Below are 20,804 nucleotides of genomic sequence, written 5' to 3'. Positions count from 1 at the left end.
GAAACAGAAGGCTTTTTATCCCAGGACAAGAAATCAGCCCTCAAAAACTTAACCGGCAGAAAATATTTTTTTGAAAAAATCCCTAAGCCCCGGGGTCACAATTTCCGCAAAAATCTGACTTTTGGCAATTCACTCAAAAATAGTGCCAAAAGCTTGAAAATGCTCTCCTGAAAGGTTTGGCACTCGAAACAGAAGGCTTTTTATCCCAGGACAAGAAATCAGCCCTCAAAAACTTAACCGGCAGAAAATATTTTTTTGAAAAAATCCCTAAGCCCCGGGGTCACAATTTCCGCAAAAATCTGACTTTTGGCAATTCACTCAAAAATGGTGCCAAAAGCTTGAAAATGCTCTACTGAAAGGTTTGCCACTCGAAACAGAAGGCTTTTTATCCCAGGACAAGAAATCAGCCCTCAAAAACTTAACCGGCAGAAAATATTTTTTTGAAAAAATCCCTAAGCCCCGGGGTCACAATTTCCTCAAAGATCTGACTTTTGGCAATTCACTCACACATGGTGCCAAAAGCTTTAAAATGCTCCCCTGAAAGCTTTGGCGATGGAAACAGAAGGCTTTTTATCCCAGCCCTCAAAAACTTAACCGGCAGAAAATATTTTTTTGAAAAAATCCCTAAGCCCCCGGGGGTCACAATTTCCGCAAAAATCTGACTTTTGGCAATTCACTCAAAAATGGTGCCAAAAGCTTGAAAATGCTCCCCTGAAAGCTTTGGCGATGGAAACAGAAGGCTTTTTATCCCAGGACAAGAAATCAGCCCTCAGAAACTTAACCGGCAGAAAATATTTTTTTGAAAAAATCCCTAAGCCCCGGGGTCACAATTTCCGCAAAAATCTGACTTTTGGCAATTCACTCAAAAATGGTGCCAAAAGCTTGAAAATGCTCCCCTTAAAGCTTTAGCGATGGAAACAGAAGGCTTTTTATCCCAGGACAAGAAATCAGCCCTCAAAAACTTAACCGGCAGAAAATGTTTTTTTGAAAAAATCCCTAAGCCCCGGGGTCACAATTTCCGCAAAAATCTGACTTTTGGCAATTCACTCAAAAATGGTGCCAAAAGCTTGAAAATGCTCCCTTTAAAGCTTTGGCGATGGAAACAGAAGGCTTTTTATCCCAGGACAAGAAATCAGCCCTCAAAAACTTAACCGGCAGAAAATATTTTTTTGAAAAAATCCCTAAGCCCCGGGGTCACAATTTCCGCAAAAATCTGACTTTTGGCAATTCACTCAAAAATGGTGCCAAAAGCTTGAAAATGCTCCCTTTAAAGCTTTGGCGATGGAAACAGAAGGCTTTTTATCCCAGGACAAGAAATCAGCCCTCAAAAACTTAACCGGCAGAAAATATTTTTTTGAAAAAATCCCTAAGCCCCGGGGTCACAATTTCCGCAAAAATCTGACTTTTGGCAATTCACTCAAAAATAGTGCCAAAAGCTTGAAAATGCTCTCCTGAAAGGTTTGGCACTCGAAACAGAAGGCTTTTTATCCCAGGACAAGAAATCAGCCCTCAAAAACTTAACCGGCAGAAAATATTTTTTTGAAAAAATCCCTAAGCCCCGGGGTCACAATTTCCGCAAAAATCTGACTTTTGGCAATTCACTCAAAAATGGTGCCAAAAGCTTGAAAATGCTCTACTGAAAGGTTTGCCACTCGAAACAGAAGGCTTTTTATCCCAGGACAAGAAATCAGCCCTCAAAAACTTAACCGGCAGAAAATATTTTTTTGAAAAAATCCCTAAGCCCCGGGGTCACAATTTCCTCAAAGATCTGACTTTTGGCAATTCACTCACACATGGTGCCAAAAGCTTTAAAATGCTCCCCTGAAAGCTTTGGCGATGGAAACAGACGGCTTTTTATCCCAGGACAAGAAATCAGCCCTCAAAAACTTAACCGGCAGAAACTATTTTTTTGAAAAAATCCCTAAGCCCCGGGGTCACAATTTACGCAAAAATCTGACTTTTGGCAATTCACTCAAAAATGGTGCCAAAAGCTTGAAAATGCTCCCCTGAAAGCTTTGGCGATGGAAACAGAAGGCTTTTTATCCCAGGACAAGAAATCAGCCCTCAAAAACTTAACCGGCAGAAAATATTTTTTTGAAAAAATCCCTAAGCCCCGGGGTCACAATTTCCGCAAAAATCTGACTTTTGGCAATTCACTCAAAAATAGTGCCAAAAGCTTGAAAATGCTCTCCTGAAAGGTTTGGCACTCGAAACAGAAGGCTTTTTATCCCAGGACAAGAAATCAGCCCTCAAAAACTTAACCGGCAGAAAATATTTTTTTGAAAAAATCCCTAAGCCCCGGGGTCACAATTTCCGCAAAAATCTGACTTTTGGCAATTCACTCAAAAATGGTGCCAAAAGCTTGAAAATGCTCCCCTGAAAGCTTTGGCGATGGAAACAGAAGGCTTTTTATCCCAGGACAAGAAATCAGCCCTCAAAAACTTAACCGGCAGAAAATATTTTTTTGAAAAAATCCCTAAGCCCCGGGGTCACAATTTCCTCAAAGATCTGACTTTTGGCAATTCACTCAAAAATGGTGCCAAAAGCTTTAAAATGCTCCCCTGAAAGCTTTGGCGATGGAAACAGACGGCTTTTTATCCCAGGACAAGAAATCAGCCCTCAAAAACTTAACCGGCAGAAACTATTTTTTTGAAAAAATCCCTAAGCCCCGGGGTCACAATTTACGCAAAAATCTGACTTTTGGCAATTCACTCAAAAATGGTGCCAAAAGCTTGAAAATGCTCCCCTAAAAGCTTTGGCGATGGAAACAGAAGGCTTTTTATCCCAGGACAAGAAATCAGCCCTCAAAAACTTAACCGGCAGAAAATGTTTTTTTGAAAAAATCCCTAAGCCCCGGGGTCACAATTTCCGCAAAAATCTGACTTTTGGCAATTCACTCAAAAATGGTGCCAAAAGCTTGAAAATGCTCCCTTTAAAGCTTTGGCGATGGAAACAGAAGGCTTTTTATCCCAGGACAAGAAATCAGCCCTCAAAAACTTAACCGGCAGAAAATATTTTTTTGAAAAAATCCCTAAGCCCCGGGGTCACAATTTCCGCAAAAATCTGACTTTTGGCAATTCACTCAAAAATGGTGCCAAAAGCTTGAAAATGCTCCCTTTAAAGCTTTGGCGATGGAAACAGAAGGCTTTTTATCCCAGGACAAGAAATCAGCCCTCAAAAACTTAACCGGCAGAAAATATTTTTTTGAAAAAATCCCTAAGCCCCGGGGTCACAATTTCCGCAAAAATCTGACTTTTGGCAATTCACTCAAAAATGGTGCCAAAAGCTTGAAAATGCTCTACTGAAAGGTTTGGCACTCGAAACAGAAGGCTTTTTATCCCAGGACAAGAAATCAGCCCTCAAAAACTTAACCGGCAGAAAATATTTTTTTGAAAAAATCCCTAAGCCCCGGGGTCACAATTTCCGCAAAAATCTGACTTTTGGCAATTCACTCAAAAATGGTGCCAAAAGCTTGAAAATGCTCTACTGAAAGGTTTGCCACTCGAAACAGAAGGCTTTTTATCCCAGGACAAGAAATCAGCCCTCAAAAACTTAACCGGCAGAAAATATTTTTTTGAAAAAATCCCTAAGCCCCGGGGTCACAATTTCCGCAAAAATCTGACTTTTGGCAATTCACTCAAAAATGGTGCCAAAAGCTTGAAAATGCTCTACTGAAAGGTTTGGCACTCGGAACTGAAGGCTTTTTATCCCAGGACAAGAAATCAGCCCTCAAAAACTTAACCGGCAGAAAATATTTTTTTGAAAAAATCCCTAAGCCCCGGGGTCACAATTTCCGCAAAAATCTGACTTTTGGCAATTCACTCAAAAATGGTGCCAAAAGCTTGAAAATGCTCCCTTTAAAGCTTTGGCGATGGAAACAGAAGGCTTTTTATCCCAGGACAAGAAATCAGCCCTCAAAAACTTAACCGGCAGAAAATATTTTTTTGAAAAAATCCCTAAGCCCCGGGGTCACAATTTCCTCAAAGATCTGACTTTTGGCAATTCACTCAAAAATGGTGCCAAAAGCTTTAAAATGCTCCCCTGAAAGCTTTGGCGATGGAAACAGACGGCTTTTTATCCCAGGACAAGAAATCAGCCCTCAAAAACTTAACCGGCAGAAACTATTTTTTTGAAAAAATCCCTAAGCCCCGGGGTCACAATTTACGCAAAAATCTGACTTTTGGCAATTCACTCAAAAATGGTGCCAAAAGCTTGAAAATGCTCCCCTGAAAGCTTTGGCGATGGAAACAGAAGGCTTTTTATCCCAGGACAAGAAATCAGCCCTCAAAAACTTAACCGGCAGAAAATATTTTTTTGAAAAAATCCCTAAGCCCCGGGGTCACAATTTCCGCAAAAATCTGACTTTTGGCAATTCACTCAAAAATAGTGCCAAAAGCTTGAAAATGCTCTCCTGAAAGGTTTGGCACTCGAAACAGAAGGCTTTTTATCCCAGGACAAGAAATCAGCCCTCAAAAACTTAACCGGCAGAAAATATTTTTTTGAAAAAATCCCTAAGCCCCGGGGTCACAATTTCCGCAAAAATCTGACTTTTGGCAATTCACTCAAAAATGGTGCCAAAAGCTTGAAAATGCTCCCTTTAAAGCTTTGGCGATGGAAACAGAAGGCTTTTTATCCCAGGACAAGAAATCAGCCCTCAAAAACTTAACCGGCAGAAAATATTTTTTTGAAAAAATCCCTAAGCCCCGGGGTCACAATTTCCTCAAAGATCTGACTTTTGGCAATTCACTCAAAAATGGTGCCAAAAGCTTTAAAATGCTCCCCTGAAAGCTTTGGCGATGGAAACAGACGGCTTTTTATCCCAGGACAAGAAATCAGCCCTCAAAAACTTAACCGGCAGAAACTATTTTTTTGAAAAAATCCCTAAGCCCCGGGGTCACAATTTACGCAAAAATCTGACTTTTGGCAATTCACTCAAAAATGGTGCCAAAAGCTTGAAAATGCTCCCCTGAAAGCTTTGGCGATGGAAACAGAAGGCTTTTTATCCCAGGACAAGAAATCAGCCCTCAAAAACTTAACCGGCAGAAAATATTTTTTTGAAAAAACCCCTAAGCCCCGGGGTCACAATTTCCGCAAAAATCTGACTTTTGGCAATTCACTCAAAAATAGTGCCAAAAGCTTGAAAATGCTCTCCTGAAAGGTTTGGCACTCGAAACAGAAGGCTTTTTATCCCAGGACAAGAAATCAGCCCTCAAAAACTTAACCGGCAGAAAATATTTTTTTGAAAAAATCCCTAAGCCCCGGGGTCACAATTTCCGCAAAAATCTGACTTTTGGCAATTCACTCAAAAATGGTGCCAAAAGCTTGAAAATGCTCTACTGAAAGGTTTGCCACTCGAAACAGAAGGCTTTTTATCCCAGGACAAGAAATCAGCCCTCAAAAACTTAACCGGCGGAAAATATTTTTTTGAAAAAATCCCTAAGCCCCGGGGTCACAATTTCAGCAAAAATCTGACTTTTGGCAATTCACTCAAAAATGGTGCCAAAAGCTTGAAAATGCTCTACTGAAAGGTTTGGCACTCGGAACTGAAGGCTTTTTATCCCAGGACAAGAAATCAACCCTCAAAAACTTAACCGGCAGAAAATTTTTTTTTGAAAAAATCCCTAAGCCCCGGGGTCACAATTTCCACAAAAATCTGACTTTTGGCAATTCACTCAAAAATGGTGCCAAAAGCTTGAAAATGCTCTCCTGAAAGGTTTGGCACTCGAAACAGAAGGCTTTTTATCCCAGGACAAGAAATCAGCCCTCAAAAATTTAACCGGCAGAAAATATTTTTTTGAAAAAATCCCTAAGCCCCGTGGTCACAATTTCCGCAAAAATCTGACTTTTGGCAATTCACTCAAAAATGGTGCCAAAAGCTTGAAAATGCTCTCTTGAAAAGTTTGGCACTCGGAACTGAAGGCTTTTTATCCCAGGACAAGAAATCAGCCCTCAAAAACTTAACCGGCAGAAAATATTTTTTTGAAAAAATCCCTAAGCCCCGGGGTCACAATTTCAGCAAAAATCTGACTTTTGGCAATTCACTCAAAAATGGTGCCAAAAGCTTGAAAATGCTCTACTGAAACCTTTGGCCATGGAAACAGAAGGCTTTTTATCCCAGGACAAGAAATCAGCCCTCAAAAACTTAACCGGCAGAAAATATTTTTTTGAAAAAATCCCAAAGCCCCGGGGTCACAATTTCAGCAAAAATCTGACTTTTGGCAATTCACTCAAAAATGGTGCCAAAAGCTTTAAAATGCTCCCCTGAAAGCTTTGGCGATGGAAACAGAAGGCTTTTTATCCCAGGACAGGAAATCAGCCCTCAAAAACTTAACCGGCAGAAAATATTTTTTTGAAAAAATCCCTAAGCCCCAGGGTCACAATTTCCGCAAAAATCTGACTTTTGGCAATTCACTCAAAAATAGTGCCAAAAGCTTGAAAATGCTCTCCTGAAAGGTTTGGCACTCGAAACAGAAGGCTTTTTATCCCAGGACAAGAAATCAGCCCTCAAAAACTTAACCGGCAGAAAATATTTTTTTGAAAAAATCCCTAAGCCCCGGGGTCACAATTTCAGCAAAAATCTGACTTTTGGCAATTCACTCAAAAATGGTGCCAAAAGCTTTAAAATGCTCCCCTGAAAGCTTTGGCGATGGAAACAGAAGGCTTTTTATCCCAGGACAAGAAATCAGCCCTCAAAAAGTTAACCGGCAGAAAATATTTTTTTGAAAAAATCCCTAAGCCCAGGGGTCACAATTTCAGCAAAAATCTGACTTTTGGCAATTCACTCAAAAATGGTGCCAAAAGCTTGAAAATGCTCCCCTGAAAGCTTTGGCGATGGAAACAGAAGGCTTTTTATCCCAGGACAGGAAATCAGCCCTCAAAAACTTAAACGGCAGAAAATATTTTTTTGAAAAAATCCCTAAGCCCCGGTGTCACAATTTCAGCAATAATCTGACTTTTGGCAATTCACTCAAAAATGGTGCCAAAAGCTTGAAAATGCTCTACTGAAAGGTTTGGCACTCGAAACAGAAGGCTTTTTATCCCAGGACAAGAAATCAGCCCTCAAAAACTTAACCGGCAGAAAATATTTTTTTGAAAAAATCCCTAAGCCCCGGGGTCACAATTTCAGCAAAAATCTGACTTTTGGCAATTCACTCAAAAATGGTGCCAAAAGCTTGAAAATGCTCTACTGAAAGCTTTGGCCATGGAAACAGAAGGCTTTTTATCCCAGGACAAGAAATCAGCCCTCAAAAACTTAACCGGCAGAAAATATTTTTTTGAAAAAATCCCAAAGCCCCGGGGTCACAATTTCAGCAAAAATCTGACTTTTGGCAATTCACTCAAAAATGGTGCCAAAAGCTTTAAAATGCTCCCCTGAAAGCTTTGGCGATGGAAACAGAAGGCTTTTTATCCCAGGACAGGAAATCAGCCCTCAAAAACTTAACCGGCAGAAAATATTTTTTTGAAAAAATCCCTAAGCCCCAGGGTCACAATTTCCGCAAAAATCTGACTTTTGGCAATTCACTCAAAAATAGTGCCAAAAGCTTGAAAATGCTCTCCTGAAAGGTTTGGCACTCGAAACAGAAGGCTTTTTATCCCAGGACAAGAAATCAGCCCTCAAAAACTTAACCGGCAGAAAATATTTTTTTGAAAAAATCCCTAAGCCCCGGGGTCACAATTTCAGCAAAAATCTGACTTTTGGCAATTCACTCAAAAATGGTGCCAAAAGCTTTAAAATGCTCTACTGAAAGCTTTGGCCATGGAAACAGAAGGCTTTTTATCCCAGGACAAGAAATCAGCCCTCAAAAATTTAACCGGCAGAAAATATTTTTTTGAAAAAATCCCTAAGCCCCGTGGTCACAATTTCCGCAAAAATCTGACTTTTGGCAATTCACTCAAAAATGGTGCCAAAAGCTTGAAAATGCTCTCTTGAAAAGTTTGGCACTCGGAACTGAAGGCTTTTTATCCCAGGACAAGAAATCAGCCCTCAAAAACTTAACCGGCAGAAAATATTTTTTTGAAAAAATCCCTAAGCCCCGGGGTCACAATTTCAGCAAAAATCTGACTTTTGGCAATTCACTCAAAAATGGTGCCAAAAGCTTGAAAATGCTCTACTGAAACCTTTGGCCATGGAAACAGAAGGCTTTTTATCCCAGGACAAGAAATCAGCCCTCAAAAACTTAACCGGCAGAAAATATTTTTTTGAAAAAATCCCAAAGCCCCGGGGTCACAATTTCAGCAAAAATCTGACTTTTGGCAATTCACTCAAAAATGGTGCCAAAAGCTTTAAAATGCTCCCCTGAAAGCTTTGGCGATGGAAACAGAAGGCTTTTTATCCCAGGACAGGAAATCAGCCCTCAAAAACTTAACCGGCAGAAAATATTTTTTTGAAAAAATCCCTAAGCCCCAGGGTCACAATTTCCGCAAAAATCTGACTTTTGGCAATTCACTCAAAAATAGTGCCAAAAGCTTGAAAATGCTCTCCTGAAAGGTTTGGCACTCGAAACAGAAGGCTTTTTATCCCAGGACAAGAAATCAGCCCTCAAAAACTTAACCGGCAGAAAATATTTTTTTGAAAAAATCCCTAAGCCCCGGGGTCACAATTTCAGCAAAAATCTGACTTTTGGCAATTCACTCAAAAATGGTGCCAAAAGCTTTAAAATGCTCTACTGAAAGCTTTGGCCATGGAAACAGAAGGCTTTTTATCCCAGGACAAGAAATCAGCCCTCAAAAACTTAACCGGCAGAAAATATTTTTTTGAAAAAATCCCAAAGCCCCGGGGTCACAATTTCAGCAAAAATCTGACTTTTGGCAATTCACTCAAAAATGGTGCCAAAAGCTTTAAAATGCTCCCCTGAAAGCTTTGGCGATGGAAACAGAAGGCTTTTTATCCCAGGACAAGAAATCAGCCCTCAAAAAGTTAACCGGCAGAAAATATTTTTTTGAAAAAATCCCTAAGCCCAGGGGTCACAATTTCAGCAAAAATCTGACTTTTGGCAATTCACTCAAAAATGGTGCCAAAAGCTTGAAAATGCTCCCCTGAAAGCTTTGGCGATGGAAACAGAAGGCTTTTTATCCCAGGACAGGAAATCAGCCCTCAAAAACTTAAACGGCAGAAAATATTTTTTTGAAAAAATCCCTAAGCCCCGGTGTCACAATTTCAGCAATAATCTGACTTTTGGCAATTCACTCAAAAATGGTGCCAAAAGCTTGAAAATGCTCTACTGAAAGGTTTGGCACTCGAAACAGAAGGCTTTTTATCCCAGGACAAGAAATCAGCCCTCAAAAACTTAACCGGCAGAAAATATTTTTTTGAAAAAATCCCTAAGCCCCGGGGTCACAATTTCAGCAAAAATCTGACTTTTGGCAATTCACTCAAAAATGGTGCCAAAAGCTTGAAAATGCTCTACTGAAAGCTTTGGCCATGGAAAAAGAAGGCTTTTTATCCCAGGACAAGAAATCAGCCCTCAAAAACTTAACCGGCAGAAAATATTTTTTTGAAAAAATCCCAAAGCCCCGGGGTCACAATTTCAGCAAAAATCTGACTTTTGGCAATTCACTCAAAAATGGTGCCAAAAGCTTGAAAATGCTCCCCTGAAAGCTTTGGCGATGGAAACAGAAGGCTTTTTATCCCAGGACAGGAAATCAGCCCTCAAAAACTTAACCGGCAGAAAATATTTTTTTGAAAAAATCCCTAAGCCCCAGGGTCACAATTTCCGCAAAAATCTGACTTTTGGCAATTCACTCAAAAATAGTGCCAAAAGCTTGAAAATGCTCTCCTGAAAGGTTTGGCACTCGAAACAGAAGGCTTTTTATCCCAGGACAAGAAATCAGCCCTCAAAAACTTAACCGGCAGAAAATATTTTTTTGAAAAAATCCCTAAGCCCCGGGGTCACAATTTCAGCAAAAATCTGACTTTTGGCAATTCACTCAAAAATGGTGCCAAAAGCTTTAAAATGCTCTACTGAAAGCTTTGGCCATGGAAACAGAAGGCTTTTTATCCCAGGACAAGAAATCAGCCCTCAAAAACTTAACCGGCAGAAAATATTTTTTTGAAAAAATCCCAAAGCCCCGGGGTCACAATTTCCGCAAAAATCTGACTTTTGGCAATTCACTCAAAAATGGTGCCAAAAGCTTGAAAATGCTCTCCTGAAAGGTTTGTCACTCGAAACAGAAGGCTTTTTATCCCAGGACAAGAAATCAGCCCTCAAAAACTTAACCGGCAGAAAATATTTTTTTGAAAAAATCCCTAAGCCCAGGGGTCACAATTTCAGCAAAAATCTGACTTTTGGCAATTCACTCAAAAATGGTGCCAAAAGCTTGAAAATGCTCCCCTGAAAGCTTTGGCGATGGAAACAGAAGGCTTTTTATCCCAGGACAGGAAATCAGCCCTCAAAAACTTAAACGGCAGAAAATATTTTTTTGAAAAAATCCCTAAGCCCCGGGGTCACAATTTCAGCAAAAATCTGACTTTTGGCAATTCACTCAAAAATAGTGCCAAAAGCTTGAAAATGCTCTCCTGAAAGGTTTGGCACTCGAAACAGAAGGCTTTTTATCCCAGGACAAGAAATCAGCCCTCAAAAACTTAACCGGCAGAAAATATTTTTTTGAAAAAATCCCTAAGCCCCGGGGTCACAATTTCCGCAAAAATCTGACTTTTGGCAATTCACTCAAAAATGGTGCCAAAAGCTTGAAAATGCTCTACTGAAAGGTTTGGCACTCGAAACAGAACGCTTTTTATCCCAGGACAAGAAATCAGCCCTCAAAAACTTAACCGGCACAAAATATTTTTTTGAAAAAATCCCTAAGCCCCGGGGTCACAATTTCCGCAAAAATCTGACTTTTGGCAATTCACTCAAAAATAGTGCCAAAAGCTTGAAAATGCTCTCCTGAAAGGTTTGGCACTCGAAACAGAAGGCTTTTTATCCCAGGACAAGAAATCAGCCCTCAAAAACTTAACCGGCAGAAAATATTTTTTTGAAAAAATCCCTAAGCCCCGGGGTCACAATTTCCGCAAAAATCTGACTTTTGGCAATTCACTCAAAAATGGTGCCAAAAGCTTGAAAATGCTCTACTGAAAGGTTTGGCACTCGAAACAGAAGGCTTTTTATCCCAGGACAAGAAATCAGCCCTCAAAAACTTAACCGGCAGAAAATATTTTTTTGAAAAAATCCCTAAGCCCCGGGGTCACAATTTCAGCAAAAATCTGACTTTTGGCAATTCACTCAAAAATGGTGCCAAAAGCTTTAAAATGCTCCCCTGAAAGCTTTGGCGATGGAAACAGAAGGCTTTTTATCCCAGGACAAGAAATCAGCCCTCAAAAAGTTAACCGGCAGAAAATATTTTTTTGAAAAAATCCCTAAGCCCAGGGGTCACAATTTCAGCAAAAATCTGACTTTTGGCAATTCACTCAAAAATGGTGCCAAAAGCTTGAAAATGCTCCCCTGAAAGCTTTGGCGATGGAAACAGAAGGCTTTTTATCCCAGGACAGGAAATCAGCCCTCAAAAACTTAAACGGCAGAAAATATTTTTTTGAAAAAATCCCTAAGCCCCGGGGTCACAATTTCAGCAAAAATCTGACTTTTGGCAATTCACTCAAAAATAGTGCCAAAAGCTTGAAAATGCTCTCCTGAAAGGTTTGGCACTCGAAACAGAAGGCTTTTTATCCCAGGACAAGAAATCAGCCCTCAAAAACTTAACCGGCAGAAAATATTTTTTTGAAAAAATCCCTAAGCCCCGGGGTCACAATTTCCGCAAAAATCTGACTTTTGGCAATTCACTCAAAAATGGTGCCAAAAGATTGAAAATGCTCTACTGAAAGGTTTGGCACTCGAAACAGATGGCTTTTTATCCCAGGACAAGAAATCAGCCCTCAAAAACTTAACCGGCAGAAAATATTTTTTTGAAAAAATCCCTAAACCCCGGGGTCACAATTTCCGCAAAAATCTGACTTTTGGCAATTCACTCAAAAATGGTGCCAAAAGCTTGAAAATGCTCTCTTGAAAGGTTTGGCACTCGGAACTGAAGGCTTTTTATCCCAGGACAAGAAATCAGCCCTCAAAAACTTAACCGGCAGAAAATATTTTTTTGAAAAAATCCCTAAGCCCCGGGGTCACAATTTCCGCAAAAATCTGACTTTTGGCAATTCACTCAAAAATGGTGCCAAAAGCTTGAAAATGCTCTCCTGAAAGGTTTGTCACTCGAAACAGAAGGCTTTTTATCCCAGGACAAGAAATCAGCCCTCAAAAACTTAACCGGCAGAAAATATTTTTTTGAAAAAATCCCTAAGCCCCGGGGTCACAATTTCAGCAAAAATCTGACTTTTGGCAATTCACTCAAAAATGGTGCCAAAAGCTTGAAAATGCTCTCCTGAAAGGTTTGGCACTCGAAACAGAAGGCTTTTTATCCCAGGACAAGAAATCAGCCCTCAAAAACTTAACCGGCAGAAAATATTTTTTTGAAAAAATCCCTAAGCCCCGGGGTCACAATTTACGCAAAAATCTGACTTTTGGCAATTCACTCAAAAATAGTGCCAAAAGCTTGAAAATGCTCCACTGAAAGGTTTGGCACTCGAAACAGAAGGCTTTTTATCCCACGACAAGAAATCAGCCCTCAAAAACTTAACCGGCAGAAAATATTTTTTTGAAAAAATCCCTAAGCCCCGGGGTCACAATTTCCGCAAAAATCTGACTTTTGGCAATTCACTCAAAAATGGTGCCAAAAGCTTGAAAATGCTCTACTGAAAGGTTTGGCACTCGAAACAGAAGGCTTTTTATCCCAGGACAAGAAATCAGCCCTCAAAAACTTAACCGGCAGAAAATATTTTTTTGAAAAAATCCCTAAGCCCCGGGGTCACAATTTCAGCAAAAATCTGACTTTTGGCAATTCACTCAAAAATGGTGCCAAAAGCTTGAAAATGCTCCCCTGAAAGCTTTGGCGATGGAAACAGAAGGCTTTTTATCCCAGGACAAGAAATCAGCCCTCAAAAACTTAACCGGCAGAAAATATTTTTTTGAAAAAATCCCTAAGCCCCGGGGTCACAATTTCCGCAAAAATCTGACTTTTGGCAATTCACTCAAAAATGGTGCCAAAAGCTTGAAAATGCTCCCCTGAAAGCTTTGGCGATGGAAACAGAAGGCTTTTTATCCCAGGACAAGAAATCAGCCCTCAAAAACTTAACCGGCAGAAAATATTTTTTTGAAAAAATCCCTAAGCCCCGGGGTCACAATTTCCGCAAAAATCTGACTTTTGGCAATTCACTCAAAAATAGTGCCAAAAGCTTGAAAATGCTCCACTGAAAGGTTTGGCACTCGAAACAGAAGGCTTTTTATCCCAGGACAAGAAATCAGCCCTCAAAAACTTAACCGGCAGAAAATATTTTTTTGAAAAAATCCCTAAGCCCCGGGGTCACAATTTCCGCAAAAATCTGACTTTTGGCAATTCACTCAAAAATGGTGCCAAAAGCTTGAAAATGCTCTACTGAAAGGTTTGGCACTCGAAACAGAAGGCTTTTTATCCCAGGACAAGAAATCAGCCCTCAAAAACTTAACCGGTAGAAAATATTTTTTTGAAAAAATCCCTAAGCCCCGGGGTCACAACTTCAGCAAAAATCTGACTTTTGGCAATTCACTCAAAAATGGTGCCAAAAGCTTCAAAATGCTCTCTTGAAAGGTTTGGCACTCGGAACTGAAGGCTTTTTATCCCAGGACAAGAAATCAGCCCTCAAAAACTTAACTGGCAGAAAATATTTTTTTGAAAAAATCCCTAAGCCCCGGGGTCACAATTTCCGCAAAAATCTGACTTTTGGCAATTCACTCAAAAATGGTGCCAAAAGCTTGAAAATCCTCTCCTGAAAGGTTTGTCACTCGAAACAGAAGGCTTTTTATCCCAGGACAAGAAATCAGCCCTCAAAAACTTAACCGGCAGAAAATATTTTTTTGAAAAAATCCTAAAGCCCCGGGGTCACAATTTCATCAAAAATCTGACTTTTGGCAATTCACTCAAAAATGGTGCCAAAAGCTTGAAAATGCTCCCCTGAAAGCTTTGGCGATGGAAACAGAAGGCTTTTTATCCCAGGTCAAGAAATCAGCCCTCAAAAACTTAACCGGCAGAAAATATTTTTTTGAAAAAATCCCTAAGCCCCGGGGTCACAATTTCAGCAAAAATCTGACTTTTGGCAATTCACTCAAAAATGGTGCCAAAAGCTTGAAAATGCTCCCCTGAAAGCTTTGGCGATGGAAACAGAAGGCTTTTTATCCCAGGACAAGAAATCAGCCCTCAAAAACTTAACCGGCAGAAAATATTTTTTTGAAAAAATCCCTAAGCCCCGGGGTCACAATTTCCGCAAAAATCTGACTTTTGGCAATTCACTCAAAAATGGTGCCAAAAGCTTGAAAATGCTCTACTGAAAGGTTTGGCACTCGAAACAGAAGGATTTTTATCCCAGGACAAGAAATCAGCCCTCAAAAACTTAACCGGCAGAAAATATTTTTTTGAAAAAATCCCAAAGCCCCGGGGTCACAATTTCCGCAAAAATCTGACTTTTGGAAATTCACTCAAAAATGGTGCCAAAAGCTTGAAAATGCTCTCTTGAAAAGTTTGGCACTCGGAACTGAAGGCTTTTTATCCCACGACAAGAAATCAGCCCTCAAAAACTTAACCGGCAGAAAATACTTTTTTTGAAAAAATCCCTAAGCCCCGGGGTCACAATTTCCGCAAAAATCTGACTTTTGGCAATTCACTCAAAAATGGTGCCAAAAGCTTGAAAATGCTCTCTTGAAAAGTTTGGCACTCGGAACTGAAGGCTTTTTATCCCAGGACAAGAAATCAGCCCTCAAAAAGTTAACCGGCAGAAAATATTTTTTTGAAAAAATCCCTCAGCCCAGGGGTCACAATTTCCGCAAAAATTTGACTTTTGGCATTTCACTCAAAAATGGTGCCAAAAGCTTGAAAATGCTCCCCTGAAAGCTTTGGCGATGGAAACAGAAGGCTTTTTATCCCAGGACAGGAAATCAGCCCTCAAAAACTTAACCGGCAGAAAATATTTTTTTGAAAAAATCCCTAAGCCCCGGGGTCACAATTTCCGCAAAAATCTGACTTTTGGCAATTCACTCAAAAATAGTGCCAAAAGCTTGAAAATGCTCTCCTGAAAGGTTTGGCACTCGAAACAGAAGGCTTTTTATCCCAGGACAAGAAATCAGCCCTCAAAAACTTAACCAGCAGAAAATATTTTTTTGAAAAAATCCCTAAGCCCCGGGGTCACAATTTCCGCAAAAATCTGACTTTTGGCAATTCACTCAAAAATGGTGCCAAAAGCTTGAAAATGCTCTCTTGAAAAGTTTGGCACTCGGAACTGAAGGCTTTTTATCCCACGACAAGAAATCAGCCCTCAAAAACTTAACCGGCAGAAAATACTTTTTTTGAAAAAATCCCTAAGCCCCGGGGTCACAATTTCCGCAAAAATCTGACTTTTGGCAATTCACTCAAAAATGGTGCCAAAAGCTTGAAAATGCTCCCCTGAAAGCTTTGGTGATGGAAACAGAAGGCTTTTTATCCCAGGACAAGAAATCAGCCCTCAAAAACTTAACCGGCAGAAAATATTTTTTTGAAAAAATCCCTAAGCCCCGGGGTCATAATTTCCGCAAGAATCTGACTTTTGGCAATTCACTCAAAAATGGTGCCAAAAGCTTGAAAATGCTCTACTGAAAGGTTTGGCACTCGGAACTGAAGGCTTTTTATCCCAGGACAAGAAATCAGCCCTCAAAAACTTAACCGGCACAAAATATTTTTTTGAAAAAATCCCTAAGCCCCGGGGTCACAATTTCCGCAAAAATCTGACTTTTGGCAATTCACTCAAAAATGGTGCCAAAAGCTTGAAAATGCTCTCTTGAAAAGTTTGGCACTCGGAACTGAAGGCTTTTTATCCCAGGACAAGAAATCAGCCCTCAAAAAGTTAACCGGCAGAAAATATTTTTTTGAAAAAATCCCTCAGCCCAGGGGTCACAATTTCCGCAAAAATTTGACTTTTGGCATTTCACTCAAAAATGGTGCCAAAAGCTTGAAAATGCTCCCCTGAAAGCTTTGGCGATGGAAACAGAAGGCTTTTTATCCCAGGACAGGAAATCAGCCCTCAAAAACTTAACCGGCAGAAAATATTTTTTTGAAAAAATCCCTAAGCCCCGGGGTCACAATTTCCGCAAAAATCTGACTTTTGGCAATTCACTCAAAAATAGTGCCAAAAGCTTGAAAATGCTCTCCTGAAAGGTTTGGCACTCGAAACAGAAGGCTTTTTATCCCAGGACAAGAAATCAGCCCTCAAAAACTTAACCAGCAGAAAATATTTTTTTGAAAAAATCCCTAAGCCCCGGGGTCACAATTTCCGCAAAAATCTGACTTTTGGCAATTCACTCAAAAATGGTGCCAAAAGCTTGAAAATGCTCTCTTGAAAAGTTTGGCACTCGGAACTGAAGGATTTTTATCCCAGGACAAGAAATCAGCCCTCAAAAACTTAACCGGCAGAAAATATTTTTTTGAAAAAATCCCTAAGCCCCGGGGTCACAATTTCAGCAAAAATCTGACTTTTGGCAATTCACTCAAAAATGGTGCCAAAAGCTTTAAAATGCTCTACTGAAAGCTTTGGCCATGGAAACAGAAGGCTTTTTATCCCAGGACAAGAAATCAGCCCTCAAAAACTTAACCGGCAGAAAATATTTTTTTGAAAAAATCCCTAAGCCCCGGGGTCACAATTTCCGCAAAAATCTGACTTTTGGCAATTCACTCAAAAATAGTGCCAAAAGCTTGAAAATGCTCTACTGAAAGGTTTGGCACTCGGAACTGAAGGCTTTTTATCCCAGGACAAGAAATCAGCCCTCAAAAACTTAACCGGCAGAAAATATTTTTTTGAAAAAATCCTAAAGCCCCGGGGTCACAATTTCAGCAAAAATCTGACTTTTGGCAATTCACTCAAAAATGGTGCCAAAAGCTTGAAAATGCTCCCCTGAAAGCTTTGGCGATGGAAACAGAAGGCTTTTTATCCCAGGACAAGAAATCAGCCCTCAAAAACTTAACCGGCAGAAAATATTTTTTTGAAAAAATCCCTAAGCCCAGGGGTCACAATTTCAGCAAAAATCTGACTTTTGGCAATTCACTCAAAAATGGTGCCAAAAGCTTGAAAATGCTCCCCTGAAAGCTTTGGCGATGGAAACAGAAGGCTTTTTATCCCAGGACAGGAAATCAGCCCTCAAAAACTTAACCGGCAGAAAATATTTTTTTGAAAAAATCCCTAAGCCCCGGGGTCACAATTTCCGCAAAAATCTGACTTTTGGCAATTCACTCAAAAATAGTGCCAAAAGCTTGAAAATGCTCTCCTGAAAGGTTTGGCACTCGAAACAGAAGGCTTTTTATCCCAGGACAAGAAATCAGCCCTCAAAACCTTAACCGGCAGAAAATATTTTTTTGAAAAAATCCCAAAGCCCCGGGGTCACAATTTCCGCAAAAATCTGACTTTTGGCAATTCACTCAAAAATGGTGCCAAAAGCTTGAAAATGCTCCCCTGAAAGCTTTGGCGATGGAAACAGAAGGCTTTTTATCCCAGGAGAGGAAATCAGCCCTCAAAAACTTAACCGGCAGAAAATATTTTTTGGAAAAAATCCCTAAGCCCCGGGGTCACAATTTCCGCAAAAATCTGACTTTTGGCAATTCACGCAAAAATGGTGCCAAAAGCTTTAAAATGCTCCCCTGAAAGCTTTGGCGATGGAAACAGAAGGCTTTTTATCCCAGGACAAGAAATCAGCCCTCAAAAACTTAACCGGCAGAAAATATTTTTTTGAAAAAATCCCTAAGCCCCGGGGTCACAATTTCAGCAAAAATCTGACTTTTGGCAATTCACTCAAAAATGGTGCCAAAAGCTTGAAAATGCTCCCCTGAAAGCTTTGGCGATGGAAACAGAAGGCTTTTTATCCCAGGACAAGAAATCAGCCCTCAAAAACTTAACCGGCAGAAAATATTTTTTTGAAAAAATCCCTAAGCCCCGGGGTCACAATTTCCGCAAAAATCTGACTTTTGGCAATTCACTCAAAAATGGTGCCGAAAGCTTGAAAATGCTCTCTTGAAAGGTTTGGCACTCGGAACTGAAGGCTTTTTATCCCAGGACAAGAAATCAGCCCTCAAAAACTTAACCGGCAGAAAATATTTTTTTGAAAAAATCCCTAAGCCCCGGGGTCACAATTTCCGCAAAAATCTGACTTTTGGCAATTCACTCAAAAATGGTGCCAAAAGCTTGAAAATGCTCTACTGAAAGGTTTGGCACTCGAAACAGAAGGATTTTTATCCCAGGACAAGAAATCAGCCCTCAAAAACTTAACCGGCAGAAAATATTTTTTTGAAAAAATCCCAAAGCCCCGGGGTCACAATTTCCGCAAAAATCTGACTTTTGGCAATTCACTCAAAAATGGTGCCAAAAGCTTGAAAATGCTCTCTTGAAAAGTTTGGCACTCGGAACTGAAGGCTTTTTATCCCACGACAAGAAATCAGCCCTCAAAAACTTAACCGGCAGAAAATACTTTTTTTGAAAAAATCCCTAAGCCCCGGGGTCACAATTTCCGCAAAAATCTGACTTTTGGCAATTCACTCAAAAATGGTGCCAAAAGCTTGAAAATGCTCCCCTGAAAGCTTTGGCGATGGAAACAGAAGGCTTTTTATCCCAGGACAGGAAATCAGCCCTCAAAAACTTAACCGGCAGAAAATATTTTTTTGAAAAAATCCCTAAGCCCCGGGGTCACAATTTCCGCAAAAATCTGACTTTTGGCAATTCACTCAAAAATAGTGCCAAAAGCTTGAAAATGCTCTCCTGAAAGGTTTGGCACTCGAAACAGAAGGCTTTTTATCCCAGGACAAGAAATCAGCCCTCAAAACCTTAACCGGCAGAAAATATTTTTTTGAAAAAATCCCAAAGCCCCGGGGTCACAATTTCCGCAAAAATCTGACTTTTGGCAATTCACTCAAAAATGGTGCCAAAAGCTTGAAAATGCTCCCCTGAAAGCTTTGGCGATGGAAACAGAAGGCTTTTTATCCCAGGAGAGGAAATCAGCCCTCAAAAACTTAACCGGCAGAAAATATTTTTTGGAAAAAATCCCTAAGCCCCGGGGTCACAATTTCCGCAAAAATCTGACTTTTGGCAATTCACGCAAAAATGGTGCCAAAAGCTTTAAAATGCTCCCCTGAAAGCTTTGGCGATGGAAACAGAAGGCTTTTTATCCCAGGACAAGAAATCAGCCCTCAAAAACTTAACCGGCAGAAAATATTTTTTTGAAAAAATCCCTAAGCCCCGGGGTCACAATTTCAGCAAAAATCTGACTTTTGGCAATTCACTCAAAAATGGTGCCAAAAGCTTGAAAATGCTCCCCTGAAAGCTTTGGCGATGGAAACAGAAGGCTTTTTATCCCAGGACAAGAAATCAGCCCTCAAAAACTTAACCGGCAGAAAATATTTTTTTGAAAAAATCCCTAAGCCCCGGGGTCACAATTTCCGCAAAAATCTGACTTTTGGCAATTCACTCAAAAATGGTGCCGAAAGCTTGAAAATGCTCTCTTGAAAGGTTTGGCACTCGGAACTGAAGGCTTTTTATCCCAGGACAAGAAATCAGCCCTCAAAAACTTAACCGGCAGAAAATATTTTTTTGAAAAAATCCCTAAGCCCCGGGGTCACAATTTCCGCAAAAATCTGACTTTTGGCAATTCACTCAAAAATGGTGCCAAAAGCTTGAAAATGCTCTACTGAAAGGTTTGGCACTCGAAACAGAAGGATTTTTATCCCAGGACAAGAAATCAGCCCTCAAAAACTTAACCGGCAGAAAATATTTTTTTGAAAAAATCCCAAAGCCCCGGGGTCACAATTTCCGCAAAAATCTGACTTTTGGCAATTCACTCAAAAATGGTGCCAAAAGCTTGAAAATGCTCTCTTGAAAAGTTTGGCACTCGGAACTGAAGGCTTTTTATCCCACGACAAGAAATCAGCCCTCAAAAACTTAACCGGCAGAAAATACTTTTTTTGAAAAAATCCCTAAGCCCCGGGGTCACAATTTCCGCAAAAATCTGACTTTTGGCAATTCACTCAAAAATGGTGCCAAAAGCTTGAAAATGCTCCCCTGAAAGCTTTGGCGATGGAAACAGAAGGCTTTTTATCCCAGGACAGGAAATCAGCCCTCAAAAACTTAACCGGCAGAAAATATTTTTTTGAAAAAATCCCTAAGCCCCGGGGTCACAATTTCCGCAAAAATCTGACTTTTGGCAATTCACTCAAAAATAGTGCCAAAAGCTTGAAAATGCTCTCCTGAAAGGTTTGGCACTCGAAACAGAAGGCTTTTTATCCCAGGACAAGAAATCAGCCCTCAAAACCTTAACCGGCAGAAAATATTTTTTTGAAAAAATCCCAAAGCCCCGGGGTCACAATTTCCGCAAAAATCTGACTTTTGGCAATTCACTCAAAAATGGTGCCAAAAGCTTGAAAATGCTCCCCTGAAAGCTTTGGCGATGGAAACAGAAGGCTTTTTATCCCAGGAGAGGAAATCAGCCCTCAAAAACTTAACCGGCAGAAAATATTTTTTGGAAAAAATCCCTAAGCCCCGGGGTCACAATTTCCGCAAAAATCTGACTTTTGGCAATTCACGCAAAAATGGTGCCAAAAGCTTTAAAATGCTCCCCTGAAAGCTTTGGCGATGGAAACAGAAGGCTTTTTATCCCAGGACAAGAAATCAGCCCTCAAAAACTTAACCGGCAGAAAATATTTTTTTGAAAAAATCCCTAAGCCCC

Source organism: Podarcis liolepis (assembly GCF_965112155.1).
Source record: "Podarcis liolepis genome assembly, chromosome: 6".
NCBI classification, from domain to species: domain Eukaryota; kingdom Metazoa; phylum Chordata; class Lepidosauria; order Squamata; family Lacertidae; genus Podarcis; species Podarcis liolepis.
The sequence above is the reverse complement of the archived record's forward strand: the minus strand, read 5'-3'. Positions refer to the sequence as shown.